The sequence below is a fragment of the Gossypium hirsutum genome, chromosome A08 (assembly GCF_007990345.1).
Source record: "Gossypium hirsutum isolate 1008001.06 chromosome A08, Gossypium_hirsutum_v2.1, whole genome shotgun sequence".
NCBI lineage: Eukaryota > Viridiplantae > Streptophyta > Magnoliopsida > Malvales > Malvaceae > Gossypium > Gossypium hirsutum.
Genome location: NC_053431.1, coordinates 64,056,082 through 64,075,394, shown reverse-complemented (window position 1 = coordinate 64,075,394; position 19,313 = coordinate 64,056,082). Strand labels below are relative to the sequence as shown.

Below are 19,313 nucleotides of genomic sequence, written 5' to 3'. Positions count from 1 at the left end.
AGCTGTTTTAGCCAGTGGAAAATATTTTAATAAGAACTTTTCGATCATTTGTTCCCAAGTAATGATTGACCCTCGTGGTAATGAATTCAACCACTTTTTATCTTTGCTCCTCAATGAAAATGGGAATAACCGAAGGCGAATGGCATCATTAGAAATGCCATTAATTTTAAATGTGTCGTAAAACTCTAGAAAATTCACCAAGTGGGTATTTGGATCCTTATCCTGCAAACCATCAAACTGAACAATTTTGTTGTATCATTTGAATCGTGTTAGGTTTCAGTTCAAAATTATTTCCAGCAATATCAGGCCTAACTATACTTGACTCAGTTCCTGTTAAATTAGATTTAGCATAATCTTACATAGTGTGCGCAGCAAGATTCTGATTTACTGGATCAGCAGAATCACAGGAGGTAGCAGATTTTCCTGATTTTCAACCATCTCCTCGATTGTGGTTTGAATATCGTCCTCTTGTTCTTCCTCTATGTATCTTAAGCTTCGCCTTATTTCTCTTAGGTTTCTGTGAGCTGTGCGATCGATCTCACTATCAAAAAGTAATGGTCTTGACGGGTTTTTTCTGGTCATAAACTAGAAAAATCTGTCAGAAGCGAATAAAAAAGAAAATTAGAAAAGAAGAAAATTAGAAAAGAAAATAAAAATTTAAATTACAAATAAAGTAAAATGGCTAAAGTAATAAGAATTGAGTGTTCTTAATATCTTAAGTTCCCCGGCAACGGCACCAAAAACTTGATACGTGATATTCACGACAGGTTTTAAAAATTTATAATTAATCTTTCTTGAAACTAACTATTATCACAATGAAGGCAAGTGTACCTATCAAACAGTAGTATAGCTTTAGCAAGACCAGATTGTCGAACCCAAAGGAACCAAGAGTACTAGTAATTACTTTCTTTTTATTATCCAGACTCAGAATTAAGGGATTTGTTTATCTAAACTAACTAACTAAACTAAGGATGCACAGAGCAAAAATTAGGAAAAAACTTTTGGGATAACTCGATTGAATAAGACAACACCCAAGGAAAAATCCACCTAGACTTCACTTGTTATTTGACTCTGAATTAGACGATTTATTCATTTGACTTGATCCGTAGAAATCCCTAAGTTATATTATTATCTCTCTCGAGACTAATAACGTCTAACCCTAGGTTGATTAATTGAAATCTCTTTCTAATTAACACCCTAGTGTTGCATTAACTCGATCTATGGACTCCCTTATTAGGTTTCACTCTAATCCTGTAAAATCTTGTCACCCTATCTCTAGGCGTGCAATCAACTCTGCTTAATTACGAAAAATTTACTCTTAGACAGGGAATTTTTCTCCTCTGAAGAAGCACATTAACTTGAATCAATATCCTGGAATATTAAAACAAGACTTAAAAACACATAATTAAGAACAAGTCAAATATTTATCATACAATTTAGATAATAATAACAATATTCGAATTAAGTTTCATTCCCCTTAGGTATTTAGGGGGTTTAGTTCATAATTATAAAAGAAAACATCTTAAAAGAATAAAGATAACAAAACATAAAGAAAACCTAAAACTCCTGAAGGGAATTGAAGGGAGATCTTCAGTCTTGACGATGAATCCGACTTCTGAGATGGATCAATCGGCTTTCATTGAGTAATTTCTTGCCTCCTACTGTGTGTGTCTTCCTAAGTGCCTCCTTAGGTGTTTAAATAGGCTTTAGAATGCCTAAGAGCCCTCCAAAGTGGCCACGCCCGTGTACGATTGCTTCGGACCGTGGTCAAGGCTGCTAAATAGGCACGGACGTTTGATCTACTCATGTGAGTCGTGCTTCAATTCTACCAAATGGACATGGCCATGTGGCCTACCTGTGTGAGGAAGTCCAGGCCGTGTTAATTTTCCATGTTGGCCCATTTTCTTTGTTTTTGAGCCGTTTCTCACTCTTTTTACTCTCCTATGCTCACCTAAGTATAAAACATGAAATTAAAGGATTAGGAGCATCGAATTCACCAAATCTAAGGAGAAATCATCCATAAATGTGCTAAGCATGGGATAAAAATATGACTAAATTACTGTTTATCAACCAAAAATTCTGAAACAAATTTAGTAAGAAGATATATGAGTTTAGTTTCAGAAAAAATTTACGGATTTGAATTTCAAGTTTCATAACTCGAGTTATGATTTATTGAGTGACTATGACGCAGATGGATAGTTTATTTATGAAAGATGAAATAAATTGTTTTGATTTGTTGAAGTGATCGAAAAATTTTTATTGATTCCGGTTTGTTCCCGAACCTTTTCAATTTCATGTTTTAGGGTTTTTAGTACCCTTTTTAGGGACATATTGAATGAATGAAACTAAATTAATTTTAAAAGAAATTGTTATGCCCCGAATTAGTAAGCTAAGTCCGGTAATGCCTCGTGCTCAACTCCGACGACGGTCTCAGGTAAGGGTTGTTACAAAATTTAGGTGGTTTCTCCAACCTGCATTGTAAGTGTTACTGTAAAGATTATTTTGAGGTCTAGGATTATTACCCATATAATTCATTTGCTCATTTTCCATGATAGGACCGTAGAGTAGATTTTTTGAAGTGCTCATTCCACCTCCACTTGTGTCACATTGCATCACCAGATATACCTGCGAAGAACCACATAAACCATCAATCTTTCTATTTAAAAGATCTACTTGATTTGACAACATGGTAACCGCATCAATGTTAAAAACACCGGATGCTTTTTTTGGCTTTGTCCTCATAACTTGCCACTGATAATTATTCAGTGACATCTCCTCTATGAACTGATAAGCCTCCTTAGGTGTTTTATTATTTATAGTACCACCGGTAGCTACATCGATCATTTGCCTAGTTGAGGGGTTCAAGCCGTTGTGGAAAGTCTTAACCTGTAGCCATAGAGGTAACCCACGGTGCGAGCACTTCCTCAATAGATCCTTATACCTCTCTCATGCATCGTATAGGGTCTCTAAGTCCATTTGCACAAAGGAAGAGATATCATTCCTCAACTTTTCTATCTTGGCCGGGGGAAAGTATTTCAATAAAAACTTCTCGATCATTTGATCCCAAGTAGTGATGGAACCTCGTGGTAAGGAGTTCAACCACTACTTAGCCTTATTTCTCAATGAGAAGGGGAATAATCATAGGCGAATGGCATCGTCAGAAATGCCATTTATCTTGAATGTATCACAGAACTCTAAGAAATTGGCCAAATTAGTATTTGGGTCTTCATCCTGCAAACCATCAAACTAAACGAACTGTTGAATCATTTGAATAGTGTTAGGTTTAAGTTCAAAATTATTTGCAGCAATAGCAGGTCTAACAATACTCGATTCGGCCCCAATGAGAGTGGGCTTAGCATAATCATACATAGTATGAGGAGCAGGATTTTGATTTACAAGATTCGAGACAACCACATGAGGTAGCAGATTATTTTGATTGTCAACCATCTCCTCGGTAATATTGGTATCATCCTCGTGCTCTTCCTCTATGTACTGCAGACTCCACCTTATTTCTCTATGATTTCTACGAGCTATGCTTTCAATTTCACTGTCAAAATGTAGAGGTCCTGATGAGTTTCTTCTAGTCATAAACTACAAGAACTTGCCAAAAACAAACAAAAGAAAATTTAGTAATTAAAAATAAAAATAAAACAAAAATAAAATGCAATAAAATAAAAAATGGCTAAATTAATAAAAATAAAGCGTTCCTAATATCTTAGTCCCCGACAACGGCGCCAAAAACTTGATGATCATTTTATGGTTCACTAAACTCGACTACGATCATGACAAAGGCAAGCACACCTACCGAATGGTAGTATAGCTTTGATGAGTCCAGAATATCGTATCCACAAGGATTAAAAGTACTAGTACTAACTATCTTTCTATTATTTAGCCTAGAATAAAAGAGATTTATTTTAATCTAAATTTAACTAAACTAATTAACTAATGAACACGACATAGAGTGAAGAAAATAATCGAATAAACCAATGATAAAGAAAATACCCAAGGAAGAATCCACGTAGACTTCACTTATTATCCTGACTCTGAATGAAACGATTTATTCACTTGTCTTGATCCGTATAAATCCCTAAATTATGTTAATATCTCTTTCGAGACTAAGAACAACTGACTCTAGGTTGATTAATTAAAATCTCTTTCTAATTAAAACCCCTATCGTCGCATTAACTCGATCTATGGATTCCCCTATTAGATTTGACTCTAATCCAGTAGATTTATGTCGTCCTATTTCTAGGATTGCATGCAACTCCGCTTAATTATGCTAGATCTACTCTTAAACAGAGACTTTTCCTCCACTAAATAAGCACATCAAACTTGGAATAATATCCTGAAAATATTAAAACAAGGATTAGGAACACATAATTAAGAATAAGAACAAGTATTTATCGTGTAGTTTAGATAATTAAATAATAAGATCCATCGTAAGTTTCATCCACCCTAGGTATTTAGGGAGTTTAGTTCATAATGTAAAAGGAAGACATCTCAATTTTAGAAAAAACAACAAGACATAAAAAACCCAAATAAACTTCGAGAGAAATTTGAATGGAGATTTCAATCTTGAAGTGAATCTACTTCTGAGATGATTCCAACGGCTTCCTTCGAGTAATTTCTGCTTTATACTCTGTGTGTCCCTTTGGGTCTTCTTCTAGTATGTATTTATAGACTTTTGAATGCTCAGAAACCCTAAAAATTGGCTTTTTATGCGTATTTGGGAAACAGGGAGCGATATCGACACAGGCTGGCACATGGGCATGTGGCCTGCCCATATGGATCCTAAAAACTCTGATTTTGGCCCCTTTTTAGCTCTTTTTGCTCCCAAATGCTCTTCTAAGTATAGAAACATGAATTTAAGGGATTAGGAGCATCAAATTCACTAATTTACATCATTAATCATCCATAAAAGCATTAAGAATGGGATTAAAATATCTTACACTTATGGTTTATCAGTTGGCCTCAGCAGATGATGGTTTGATTCTAGCTGAGTTGAGAGCTAGACCAATGTTTCTTCAAGAGATTTATGAAGCTCAACAAAGTGACGGTGAATTGCAAGCCAAAAGAGTCTAATGTGAATCGAATATAGAATTAGATTTTCGAATTAGTTTCGATAGGTACTTAATGGTCTGAGATAGGATTTGTATTCCTAAGAATAATGAGTTGATTCAGAAGACTTTTCTTGAGGCCCATTATGGTCGTTTGTCTATACATCCGGGTAGTACAAAAATGTACAATGATTTAAAGAAATTTTATTGGTGGCCAAGTATGAAAAGAGATATTTCCAAGTTCATTTTGAGATGCTTGATTTGTCAACAATTGAAAGTTGAACACCAAGTACCTTCAGTCTTACTTCATCCTGTGATGGTTCCCGAGTCGAAATGGGACCGTATTACTATAGATTTCATGACGGGTTCCCCTTTGACACCAAGAAAGAAAGATGTCGTAAGGGTTTTGGTTGACAGATTAACCAAATTGGCTCATTTTATACCAGTACATGTTGATTATTCACTTGATAAGTTAGTCGAATTGTATATTTTTGAGATTGTGAGACTTTATGGAGTACCTTTATCGATTATTTCGAAAAGAGATCCGAGGTTTACTTTGCGGTTTTAGAAGAAGTTACCAGAAGCTTTGCGTACAAAACTGAATTTTAGTACTGCATTTCACCAATAGACTGATGGACAATCCAAGAGAGTAATTCAGACACATGAAGATATGCTCAGATGTTGTGTTCTTGAGTTCCAAGGTAGTTGGGAAAAGTACTTACCTTTGGTTGAATTTGCTTACAACAATAGTTATCAGTCAAGCTTGAAGATGGTGCCTTTTGAGGCATTGTATAGACATAAATGTCGTACACCGTTGTATTGGACTGAGCTTAAGGAGAATAAGATTCATGGAATCGATTTAGTTAAGGAAACCGAAGAAAAGGTGAAAGTAATTTGTGATTGTTTAAAGCGGCATCTGATAGACAAAAGTCGTACGTGGATTTGAAAGGAAAGGAAATTGAGTATCAGGTCGATGATAAAGTATTCTTGAAAGTTTCTCCATGGAAAAAGGTTTTGAGATTCGGTAGAAAAGGTAAGTTGAGCCCTCGTTATATAGGACCGTATGAGATTACCGAAAGGATAGGGTCTGTTGCTTATCGATTGGCTTTACCACCTAAGTTAGAAAAGATTCACAATGTATTTCATGTATCCATGTTGCACCGATATAGATCCGATTCTTCTCATGTGATTACACTGACTGAGGTTGAAATCAGACTGGATATGACATATGGTGAGGAACCGGTTAAGATCTTGGCTCGGGAAGTCAAGCATTTGAGAAATAAAAGTTTTTCTCTTGTGAAAGTTTTATGGCAAAGACATGGGGTTGAAGAGGCTACATGGGAGCCCAAGTAGGCCATGAGGAAACAGTACCAGAATCTTTTCACCTGTAAGATTTTCGGGGACGAAAATCCCTAAGGGGGAGAATTGTAACATCTCAAATTAGGGCCTAGTAGGAATAGTAGTTTTGAGACCAAAATCTGAAATAAAAATAATTATTTTATGATTCTCATGAGGTCTATGATATGATTGCATGCTTGTGTGAAAGTTTCATTAAGAAATTCTATGCATAAAATGTCCAATTGAATTTTAGGGACCAAATTGAATAATATGCAAAACTTGCATTCTAGAAGCTTTAAGCATGAAATTGCTTTAGATTATGAATTAGAGGGTCCTAATTAGAAATTTGACCAATTTCTATAATTTTGGACAAAAATGGACATACATATGAAAAATTTGAAAGAAAGACCCTAAGGGCATTTTGGTCATTTGGTAATTAAAAGAATAGAAAGGGAAAACCAAAGCAAAAATGTGTCCATCTTCTTCAAGTGCTAGCCGAATTTCCCAATAGCCATAGCTAGGGTTTTGTTCAACATTTCCAAGCTTGATTATCAAGAAAAACGTGATACGGGTCTTGATCGAGGGAAGAATTAAGTACACGATGATTAGGCTCGATTACCATCATTTTGTACCAAGGTAAGTTCATGTGTAAATGTTGCAATGATATATCATGTTTTTAATATTTTGTTAATGTATGAGTTTATGTGATTACTTATTATGTCAAGTGTGTGAATGATGTGGTAATCTATGAGCACAAGATTGTGAATGAATTCGACAAACATAAGATATCGAGAAAATCCCGTTTGAACCTTATGAATAGTTTAGGATACAATGTGACATGTCACTAGGAACTATGTAGATATGAGCTCATGGATATATGTGTAAATTTGATATGTGAATTCAGGTGCTGGTCTTGTACGTCCTACTGGTGGCTGGGTAGCCTGGCATGTGTTGCGGGTACCTATCAGCTTGTGTGAGCAACCCAAGTAGTTACGTCCTAACTGTCAGCTTGTGAGAGCAGGCTCGTGATTAGCTCATGAGCAAGAAATATGTGATTGTGATATGAGGTAGCATGTGGCTACGTTTGAAGCACTATGTGCAAGTCTTCTGTGTATCCAATAATATTCCGAGTGTTTAATGGGTAAACTTTGTGAGTCAATCGACAAGTAAATCAATGAAGAGGGAATATGACATTGTGATTTGAGTTGGTACATGTTGTACGATAAACTCATATGTATGAGCTCAATATGTGATGAATTTTTGGTAAGATTGAAAATGTGTAAGTTATGTTTACAAATTTGAGTTATATTTATGAGTTCAGAATAACACCTAAGTACATCTATGCTATGTCACTAATGTTGATATATATATACATATCAATGATTATTGTTGCTATTTATTTGCATGCGAACTTACTAAGCTTCATGCTTACTCCCCTCTCTTTTCCCATTTTCTTATAGTATCACCAAGCCAACTCGGGGATCGAAGAAAGTTAGAGGCTCGATCACACTACCAACTGGACATTTGGGGTATAGTTAGTCTCAATATCTTGAGTATGGCATGTATAGCGACTTGGTCTTTTTATTATATGTCATATTGGTCTAGTCAAATGTGTTGGCTTATAGAAATATTTGATTTATTTTGTATATGGCCATGTGATATGGTTCATGTTGATCATTTGGGTTGTAACCCTAATCAATTACACATGCATGCAATGTTTTTATGTTTGATGTGTTTGTTTGTGGATGAGATGTGTGATGAATGGCACATATGCTATGTGAATAAATCATGGTTAATAACTATGCCCAATCTATGGTACAATTAGGTAAATTAAAAGTAGATTTAGCATAATGAATGAATATGAAATTGGTGTGGAATGCCATATGAAAGTATGATGTTTTGGATAAGCGACATGTTGTCATTACAAAGGCATGGCATAATCACATTTGTGAGTCTTTAAGTGACAAAATGTACTAGGTTGCATGTCATCTTAGATGAATGAGTAAATAAGCATTTAAGGGTGACAAATGGCTTGGAAAAAAGCCTCAAATTTGTCCACACGAGTAGACACACGGGCATGTGTCTAGGCCGTGTGTGACACACGGTCTACCCCAAGGGCATGTGGTTAGACCGTGTCCTCTGCACCCTAATTATTGCAAACAAAATGCCCAGTAGTAAGCATACGGGCAGAGACATGACTGTATGTCTCAGCCGTGTGACAGGCACGGCCTTAGGACATTGGCATGTGCCCAGGGCGTGTGAAGTTTGCACTTAATTTTGAGAATTTAATTTTTCACATGGCCTAAGCACATGGGCTTGTGACTTGGCCGTGTGATCCTAATTGTATGATGACATCATAGTCAGAGCGTTACATGGGCTGAGGACACGGGCGTGTGTAATCACACGGCTTACCCACACGGGCGTGTGTAATCACACGGCTTACCCACACGAGCGTGTGACTCCCAAAGTAGGAAAATTTTTCTAAGTTACCCTAAAGTTTTCTAAAGTCCTCGGTTATTCTCGAATCACCTTCAATGTATGTTTTGGGCCTCGTAGGCCCTTATAAGGGACAATTTACATGAAATTGAAAAGTTTTACATTTGAACGAAATTTTATGATAGGTTTTGTGTGAATGTTAATGTTTTAGCCCGGTAATGCCTCAAATCCTGTCCCAACGTCGGATATGGGTAAGGGGTGTTACATAAAGTGTCAGCAAGTTAATGCTGAGCACTAGTTGCCTTCTGGTTTGGTCTAACCAGTTAAGATTCCCTTATGGAAATGGGAACAAGTAACGATAGACTTCGTTACTGGGTTGCCCTTGACACCTACTAAGAAGGATTCTGTTTGGGTTATCATGGACCGATTGACCAAGTCTGCTCATTTTAATTTGGTTCTGATGGAATTTTCTTTGCAGAAGTTAGCGAAGCTGTATATTTCTAAGATTGTAAGACTGCATGGGGTTTCTATTTTGATAATTTCTGATTGGGATCCTTGCTTCACATCTTAGTTTTGGAAAAAATTGCACAAGGCTCTAGTTTCGAGATTAGGCTTTAGTACTACGTTCCATCGTCAAACCGATGGTCAATCTGAAAGGGTGCTTCAGATACTAGAGGATATGCTTCGGAGTTGTGTAATTGATTTTCGAGGTAGTTGGGAGGATTATCTGCCTCTGCCACTAGTGAGTTCGCCTATAATAACAGTTTCCAGTCTAGCATTCAAATGGCACCATACGAGGCTTTTGTATGGCCGTAACTGTCGTACACCGCTATGTTGGACTAAGTTGGGTGAACATTAGGTTTTGGTTCTTGAGTTGGTTTTTGAGATCGAAGATAAGGTTAGACTAATTCGGGATCGTCTGAAGGCAGCTTCTAATAGACAGAATTCTTATACAAATCTGAAGAGACGATATATTGAGTATTCTGTGGGTGATTCCGTATTTTATAAGGTTTCTCAGTGGAAGAAGGTCTTGAGATTCGATCGTATGGGCAAGTTGGGCCCTAGGTTTATTGGACCATACCGGATTCTAAAATGTGCGGGATTGGTCGCTTATCAGTTGTAGCTACCTTAAGAATTAGACCGTATTCAAAATATGTTTCACGTCTCTGTAACAGGCCAAAATAGGGCCTAAACAGAATAGTCATTGTGAAACCACGAATTCGAGATAGAAAAGTTTATTTCGATTAATTTTTACAATTTACTGAGTGATTAGACGCATGTGTTAGAGTATCGATGGAAAATTTTATAGATAGCATGCTTAATTTGCCTACTAGGGCTTAATTGCAAAAGTTGATAAATATGAGTTTTAGATGCTAAAGGATTAAATTGAAGGGTATAATTGAAGTGGATGTCCTTAAATGGTAATTAGACCATTAGGTTTTCATGGACAAAAATGGACATACATAGATAAAAATAACTATAGTTTTAATGAAGGGTATTTTAGTCATTCAGTAATAAAAAGATTAAAAAAAGGGAAAAAGACGGCAAAATGTGCCCATCTTCTTCATCAGGCCGAAATTTCAAGGGTTTCTCATAGCTAGGTTTTGTCAAGCTTCCAAGCTTCATAGTAAGTGATTCCAAGCCCCGTTTTTAATGTTCTTTACATTTTTTAAGTCTCGATAACTTGATTTAGCTTATTCTAGCAATAATTTAACTTAGGGTTCATATTTGGAAAAATACCCATAGGTGAAATGTGTTTATTTTGATGTTTTATGGTAGAATATGAAGCTTTAAATTATGTTAAACGACTTGAGCTAAGCGATTTTAAGCGAAAATGAGTAAAACGACATAATCGGTAAAAATACCTAATGGTCATAAGTACATGTTAGAGTGGGAATTTGATGTTTTCGTAGGCAAATAAATGATCAGCATGTCATAAAACATAATAATTAGGGATAAAGTTTCATTTCCGAGCCTTGGGGAAAAAGTGTAAATATGCAAAAGTTTAGGGTCAAAATCATAATTTTTCCAAAGTTAGAGTTAAGGACTGTTTTGATAAATGTGAATATTAAATAAGTTAAATTTGCTATTATAGATCAAGAAGAACAAAATTTGGGGTTAGACCAAGGAAAGAAAAAGGTTGAGGACTAAATCAAAATATTTGATCGTATTTTGTATCGAAGTAAGTTTGCGGTAAATAAATGCAATGTTTTATTATTTATAATTAATGATCTTATTTTTAGCATCTATATATTTATATTGTAAATTTATTTCTTGATGATTCAAGCAAGAATTGATGGAGAAATGATACTTAAAAGTCTCATTGAACCTTAGAAATGTGTAGGATACAAATGTCACGACATTAGGGTTTAAGGATACCAAGTAAGACCGTGCCAAGGCATGGCATTGGTAAGTTTTACAAGGCAAGGAAATCATGTAAGACCATGTGAAGACATGGCACTGATAAACTACGATAAGGTAAAGATCCCATGTAAGACCATGCCAAGGCATGGCAATGGTGAGTTCATAAGGCAAGGATACCACGTAAGACCATGGCAAGACATGGCAATGGTAAGTTTAAAAAAGAAAGGTACCTGTGTATCCTTAGTATTCCAAATGGTTCAACGGAAAATTCAAAGAGTGTACCAAAGGGAAGGTAAGATAAGTCCATGTTCGAAAGGTTCAGGTTATCTTGATAATTCATTTAGAATGTTGTTATTTATTTACATGCAAACTTACTAGGGTTTATGCTTACTCCCTTTCTTTTCTCTCTTTTTATAGTATCACAAAGCCAACTTGAAAAATCGTAAGGATGTCGAAGATTGCCTCACACTATCAACGAGCTATCCCGGTATTTTGTAACTAGATATACTTTAAGTTATGACATGTATAGGGACTTGGCTATTGTGTGTGTATGTCCTTATGATATGATTAAAGAATGGAATGTGAATACTTGGTAATGATTAGCTTATGATATAGCTAAATAAGAAAATGTTTTGGTATTATGTATGCCTAAATGAGGTTTGATGTAAAGAAATTATGAAAGAGTAAGAGTTGGCCATAGAACAGTTAGGAAACAGCAGTAGTGATGTGGTTTTGAAAAAAATCACTAAAAATTTTAGAAATGGAATTAAATGGTGAATAATATATGGAATTAAAGCTTATTGACTTTATTTTCATAGGAAAGAAACTGAGCAAGCAAAGGATGTCTATATTCTGAGATATTTAAATTTCTGTAAGACTAGTTCAGAGTGACTCCATGATCCCCTATTCCAACTTTGGAAAATCACTAGAAATTGTACAAAAATAATTATAACATAGTTTATATTTCTAGATTCCTTAGTGAGTCTATTTTTATTAGAAACAAATAGAACGTTATCTGAGTTTTGTATAATGACATAATCAATTTTTAGTGTAGAGAGGTCAGGTTCGTTGAACTGCGAAACAGGGGAAACTTTAATGAATAAACTGTACTAATTGGCCAAACCAAAAATTTTAGAAATATTATGGTAAGAAGATATATGAGTTTAGTTTCAGGGAAAATTTACGGATTTAAATTTTGAGTTTTGTAACTCGAGTTATAATTAATTTAGTGACTGTTACGCAGATGGACGGTTTTATTATGAATAGTGAAATAAATTGTTTTGATTTGTGTAAGTAATCGAAAAATTTTTAATGTTCCCGGTTTGGTCCAGAACCGCTCCAATTCCATGTTTTAGGGCCTCAAGGGTCCTTTTTAGGGATTTATTGGATGAATGTGAGCAAATTAATTTTTTTTTAAAAGTAAAATCTTTTTTATGCCCCAAACAGGTAAGATAAGTCTGGTAACGCCTCGTGCTAGACTTCGACGACGGTCTCGGGTAAGGGGTGTTACATTTATTGGTATCAAAGCAAGAGTTTAGTCGGTTCTCAGAATATTCAGTATGAATAAGAGTTTATCTATACGTGCCAAACTTATATTTTGATAGTGTGACGATTCCTGACAATCTTAAAATATTTTTCTTTCATAGTGATGGATCCCGAATGAGTTGGTGCAGATAATGTAGAAAGTAACGCACCCGCTCCCGTAGAAGGGACGGTGCCACCAGATATTAGTGAAAGGCCCGTTATAGTTAGTCAGTGGGGAGGGGCTCAAGAAGCCTTCTTCCAAGCTATGAATGAATGGTTTGTCGAGTTCGTTCGTACGAATCCGGTTGTTAGACCTCCACCCCCTCATGATCCTTAGACTATCCATCTAGCTTCCCTAGTCACAGATATAGTCAAAAGAGAGAAGCCACCAGTTGATAAAATTAGAAAAGAATGGGTCGAAGAGTTTCGGGCTACTAAAGATGACGATGCAAAGGAAGCTAAATTTTGGCTCGAGAATACTATCAGGGTCTTTGATGAGTTATCCTACACACCTGAGGAGTGCATGTAGTGTGTTGTATCACTTTTACGAGACTCAGCCTACCATTGGTGGAAGACACTTGTGTCAGTAGTACTGAAAGAGAGGGTTACTTGGGATTTCTTTTAGGAGGAGTTTTGTAAGAAATACATTAGTCAGAGGTTCATCGACCAGAAAAGAAAAGAATTCCTTGAACTAAAGCAGTGTAAGGTGACAGTGATTGGATATGAACGTGAATTTGTCAGACTCAATAATTATGCTCGAGCGTATGTGTCTACTGAAGCTATTATGTGCAAGATATTTGAAGATGGGCTTAATGATGATATTCGACTGTCAGTCGGTGTTTTAAAAATAAAAGAGTTTGTTATTTTAATGGAAAGAGCTTGTAAGGCAGAGGAGTTGCTAAAAGGAAAGGGTAAAGCTGAAATTGAGATGCAAGACACGAGGAAAAGACAGATGAGCAAGTCACTTCAGTTTACATCCAAGAGGCCTAGAGAGTTCTCTATGAGATCTAATTTTTCAGCAGGGTATTCTAGCCGAAACAGAGTAGAAGATTTATAGGTCAGAAAACTCAGACCACTTCAATTGCGAGTGTTGGAAGTATTCAGCCTGATAGACCCGAGTGTCCTCAATGTGGTCAACGTCATCTAAGTCAATTTCGAGCAACTGAGACTGATTGTTTCCGATGTGGTGCATCAGATCATTTCATTCAGGAGTGTCTTGAGATGGTTAGAAGAGAAGTAATACCGAGTGTAAGATCAAACAATGCCCCCATTAGAGGCAGACCTCTGAGAAGTTTAGGAATAGGGGCAGGTAGAGGTGCATCTAGAGATTCAGCAACGAAGACCAAATGTAAGAGCACCTGTAAAGACCTATGCAATCCGTGCTCGTGAAGAGGCATACTCCCTTGATGTAATCACATGTACATTTTCTCTTTATGATGTTAATGTTATTACTTTGATTGATCCAGGTTTGACCCATTCCTATGTTTGCATGAAATTGATGCCTAGTATGAACATGTGCATAGAGTCTACGGGATTTGTGATTAAAGTATCGAATCCATTGGGCTAGCATGTATTAGTAGACAAAGTATGTAAAAATTTCCCTTTGATGATTAGATGTTACTGTTTTCCAGTCGATCTCATGCTATTGCCATTTGATGAGTTTGATGTGATTCTTGGTATGGATTGGTTGACTGCGCATGACGTGATAGTGAATTGTGGAAAGAAATTTATTGAGTTGAAATGCGAAAATGGTGAAATTCTTAGGGTTAATTCGGATGAGTCAGATAGTTTAATTGCCATGATTTCTGTTATGTCTGCTCAGAAATACTTGAGAAAAGGATATGAAGCTTATATTTCTTTTGTGTTGAATACTAAAGATCCAGAGTTGAAAATTGAATCAGTGCCTATGGTATTTGAGTTTCTTGATGTGTTTCTGGAAGAACTACCAGGTTTGCCTCCTATCAGAGAAGTTGAGTTTGGTATTGAATTGCTTCCGAGTACAACACCCATTTCTATTGCTCCTTATAGAATGGCTCCAATGGATATTGAGAGAATTGAAAGTTCAGTTGCAGGAACTAACGGAGAAAGGCTTTGCAAGACCTAGTTGTTCACCATGGGGTGCACTAGTACTCTTTGTGAAAAAGAAAGATGGTTCGAAGAGATTGTGCAATGATTATCGGCAGCCTAACAAGGTGACTATTAAGAACAAGTATCCACTGCCTAGAATTCATGATTTGTTTGATCAATTGAAGGGAGCTACTGTGTTCTTCAAGATAGATTTGATATCCGAATATTATCAGTTGCGAGTTAAAGAGTTAGATGCTTCGAAGAGTGCTTTCTGGACTAGGTATGGCCATTATGAGTTCCTTATGATGCCATTTGGCTTGCCTAATGCTCCTGCCATTTTCATGGACTTAGTGAATCGAATTTTCAGCCCTTACTTGGATAAATTTGTAGTGTGTTCATTGATGATATCTTGATTTATTCTCATGATAAGACTAAGAATTCAGAGCATTTGAGAACAGTTTTACAGACTTTGAGAGATAATCAGCTTTATGCCAAGTTTAGCAAAAGTGAGTTCTAGTTACGGGAATTTGGTTTTCTTGGATATATAGTCTCAGGTGAAGGTATTAGAGTTGATCCAAGCAAGATTTCAGCCATTTTTTATTAGAAGCCTGCTAAGAATGTATCAAAGGTCAGAAGTTTTCTTGGTCTCGCCGATTATTATAGACGATTTGTGGAGGGATTTTCCCTGATAGCTACTCCATTGAAAAGATTTCTACAGAAAGATGTCATGTTTGAATGGATTGAAAAGTGTCAGCAGAGTTTTGATAAGTTAAAGACATTATTGACTGAAGCTTCTGTCTTAGTACAACCAGAACCGAGTAAAGAGTTTGTGATTTACAGTGATGCGTCCTTGAATGGACTAGGCTGTGTACTTATGCACGGAAGGAAAGATAATTGCTTATGCCCCTAGACAGCTAAAGCCACACAAGAAAAATTATCCGATACATGATTTAGAACTAGCTGCCATTACATTTACGTTGAAAATCTTGAGACATCACTTGTATCGTGAGATGTGTCGAATATTTACTAATCATAAAAGTTTGAAATACTTGATGACTCAGAAATATTTGAACTTGAGGCAAAGAAGATGGCTAGAGTTGATTAAAGATTATGAACTAGTGATCGATTATCACTCGGGTAAGGCAAACGTAGTTGCTGATGCTTTGAGTAGAAAATCTTTATTTGCATTAAGAGCTTTGAGTGTGAGTCGGGTATAGAGTCAGATTTTTAGATCAATTCTGACGGTTGTTTAATGTTCAGAAATCGGATATGTGTACCAAAGAATGATGAGCTTATTTGAAAGATTTTAGAGGAAGCACATAGCAGTTCTTTGTCTATTCATCCAGGTAGTACAAAGATGTATAATGATTTGAAGAAAATGTATTGGTAGGTAGGAATGAAGAGACATATCTCAGAGTTTATTTCTAGATGCTTGATCTGTTAACAGGTAAAAGTCGAACATCAGGTACCTTTAGGTTCGTTGCAGCCTATGTTAGTTCCTGAGTGGAAACGGGACTAGTTGCCATGGATTTTGTGACAGGATCGTCGTTGACACCGAGAAAGAAATATGCAGTATGGGTTGTGATTGATAAGTGATAAACCGTAATTTCTACATATTTTTACCCCATGTTTAACGCATTTTATGGATGATTTCCATTAGAATTGGTGACTTTGATGCTCCTAATACTTTAATTTCATGTTTTACACTTAAGAGAGCATAGGAGAGCGAAAGGAACGAGAAACAGGCCAAAAACGGAGAAAATGGGCCAAAGTACGAAATCAACATGGCCTGGACCTCCTCACACAGCCAGACCACACGGCCGTGTCAATTTGGCAGGCTCAAGCACGGCCTGAAGTAATCGCACACGGGCGTGTCCCTGCTGAGCCCAAGTTGAGTCCAATTCGAAAAAGGCTAATTTTGAGGGCTCTTAGGCATTCCAAAGCCTATAAATACACCCTAGAGAAGGAAGAAATGAGGGCCCACAGGGATGAAGGAAGGAATTACTCGAAGAAAGCCGATTGATCCATCTCAGAAGTTGGATTCATCATCAAGATTGAAGATCTCCCCTTAATTTCCCTTCAGGAGTTTTGGGTTTTCTTTATGTTTTGTATTCGTTATTCTTTTGAGATGTTTTCCTTTTTAGTTATGAACTAAAACCCCTATATACCTAAGGGGAATGAAACCTAAGACGAATCTTGTTATTATTTTCTGAATTGTATGATAAATATTTAACTTGTTCTTAATTATGTGTTCTTAATTCTTGTTTTGATATCCCAGGATACTGATTCAAGATAAGCTCTTATTCAAAGGAGGAATAGACCCTGTCTAAGAGTACATTTGTCATAATTAAGCGGAGTTGATTGTGCACCTAGAGATAGGGTGACAAGATTTTGCCGGATTAGGGTGAAACCTAATAAGGGGATCCATAGATAGAGTTAATGCAACCCTAGGGTGTTAATTAGAGAAAGGTCTCAATTATTCAATCTAGGGATTAGACGTTATTAGTCTTAAATAGGGATAATAACATAACTTAGGGATCTCTACGGAACAAGTTAAATGAATAAATCGTCCGATTCGGAGCTAGAATAACAAGTAAAGTCTAGGTGAATTTTTCCTTAGGTATTGTCTGAATTCAATCGATTTTCCCAAAAGCATTTCCCCAATTCTATTCTCTGTGAGTTCTTAGTTTAGATAATTAGTTAGTTAAAACAAAACCACCTTATTCTTAGGCTAGATAATAAAAAGACAGTCATTACTAGTACTTTTAGTTCCTTTGGGTTCGATAATCCGGTCTTGCTAAAACTATACTACTGTTCGGTAGGTACACTTGCCTACATCGTGCTAATAGTTAGTTTCAAGAAAGATTAATTATAAATATTTAAAACCTATCATGAAATCACGCGATCAAGTTTTTGGCGCCGTTGCAGGGGAACTAAGATATTAGGAACGCTCAATTTTTATTACTCTAGCCTTTTTTTTCCTTGAAATTTAATTTAATTTAATTATTATTATTATTTATTAATTTACTTTTCCTTTCTCTTGGTAGGTTTTTATAGTTTATGACAAGAAGAAACTCGTCAGGACCACTACTTTTTGACGAAGAAATTGATTGCATAGCTCACAGAAACCAAAGAGAAATAAGGCGAAGCTTAAGATACATAGAGAACGAGCAAGAGGATGATACTAAACCCCCAACAGAAGAGATGGCTGAAAACCAAGACAATTAGCTACCTCCTGTAATTGCGATTAATCAAAATCCTACTCCACGCACTATGTATGATTATGCTAAACCTACTTTAACAGGAACTGAGTCAAGTATAGTTAGACCTGCTGTAGCTGCAAATACTTTTGAACTAAAACCTAACACAATTCAAATGATACAACAGTTTGTTCAGTTTGATGGTTTGCAGGATGAAGATCCCAACGCTTACTTAGCAAACTTTTTGAAACTATGCGATACATTTAAAATCAATGGCGTTTCTGATGGTGCCGTACATCTTCGATTATTCCCTTTTTCATTGAGGAACAAAGCTAATCAGCGGTTGAACTCGTTACCACAAGGGTCAATTACTACTTGGGAACAAATGATCGAAAATTTTTTACTAAAATATTTTCCGCCGGCTAAAACGGCTAAATTACATAATGATATCTCTTCATTTGTGAAGATGGACTTAGAAACTCTTTATGATGCATGGGAGAGATACAAGGACTTACTGAGAAGGTGCCCTCACCATGGGTTACCGCTTTGGCTACAGGTTCAAACATTCCATAATGGCTTGAATCCTTTGACTCGGTAAATGGTTGACGCAGCTACTGGCGGAACCATCAACAATAAAACACCTAAAGATGCTTATGAGTTTATAGAGGAGATGTCACTAAATAAATATCAGTGGCAAGTCATGAGGACAAAACCAACTAAAACAGTAGGCGTTTATAACGTCAATTCAGTTACTATGCTGTCAAACCAGGTAGAACTTCTAAATAAAAAGATTGATGGTTTACTTGGTTCTACTCAGGTACATCCAGTAATGAGGTGTGAGATGAATGAAGAGCATACATAGAGTTTCAACCCTTCAACCCTAACATCGAGGAGGAACAAGTCCAATATATGGGTATCGATAACTCTCGATCCTAAAATAATCCATATAGTAACACTTATAATGCAGGTTGGAGGAACCATCCCAATTTCTCGTGGGGCGGTCAAGGACATCAAAGACCACAACATCTTCTGGGTTTTCAACAACCACCCTATCAACAGGAAAGAAGCCGAAACTTGAAGAGATACTCACAAAGTTTATCTCAGTGTCAGAAACCTATTTCCAGAACACCAAGACAGCACTTAAGAATCAACAAGCGTCAATCCAAGGGCTCGAAACTCAGATAGGCTAGCTTTCCAAACTAATCTCTGAACGAGCACAAGGTAGCTTGCCAAGTAATACTGAACCCAACCCAAGGGAATAGCTCAACGCAATTAATATTCAAGATGACGAAGGAGTCGTTGAGCCTGAGCCAGAACCGAGGCAAGA

General features: G+C 36.4%; 2 non-coding genes across 2 annotated transcripts; one reads left to right on the top strand and one right to left on the bottom strand.

The window, feature by feature from the left end:
* The first annotated feature begins 2,902 nt into the window (after positions 1–2,902).
* LOC121205425 (small nucleolar RNA R71) lies at positions 2,903–3,009 on the top strand. The gene has a single exon (XR_005900503.1). It is a non-coding gene; the product is annotated as a small nucleolar RNA R71 (small nucleolar RNA).
* Positions 3,010–18,420: 15,411 nt separating this feature from the next.
* On the bottom strand, positions 18,421–18,526 carry LOC121205794 (small nucleolar RNA R71). The gene has a single exon (XR_005900869.1). It is a non-coding gene; the product is annotated as a small nucleolar RNA R71 (small nucleolar RNA).
* Positions 18,527–19,313: the final 787 nt, after the last annotated feature.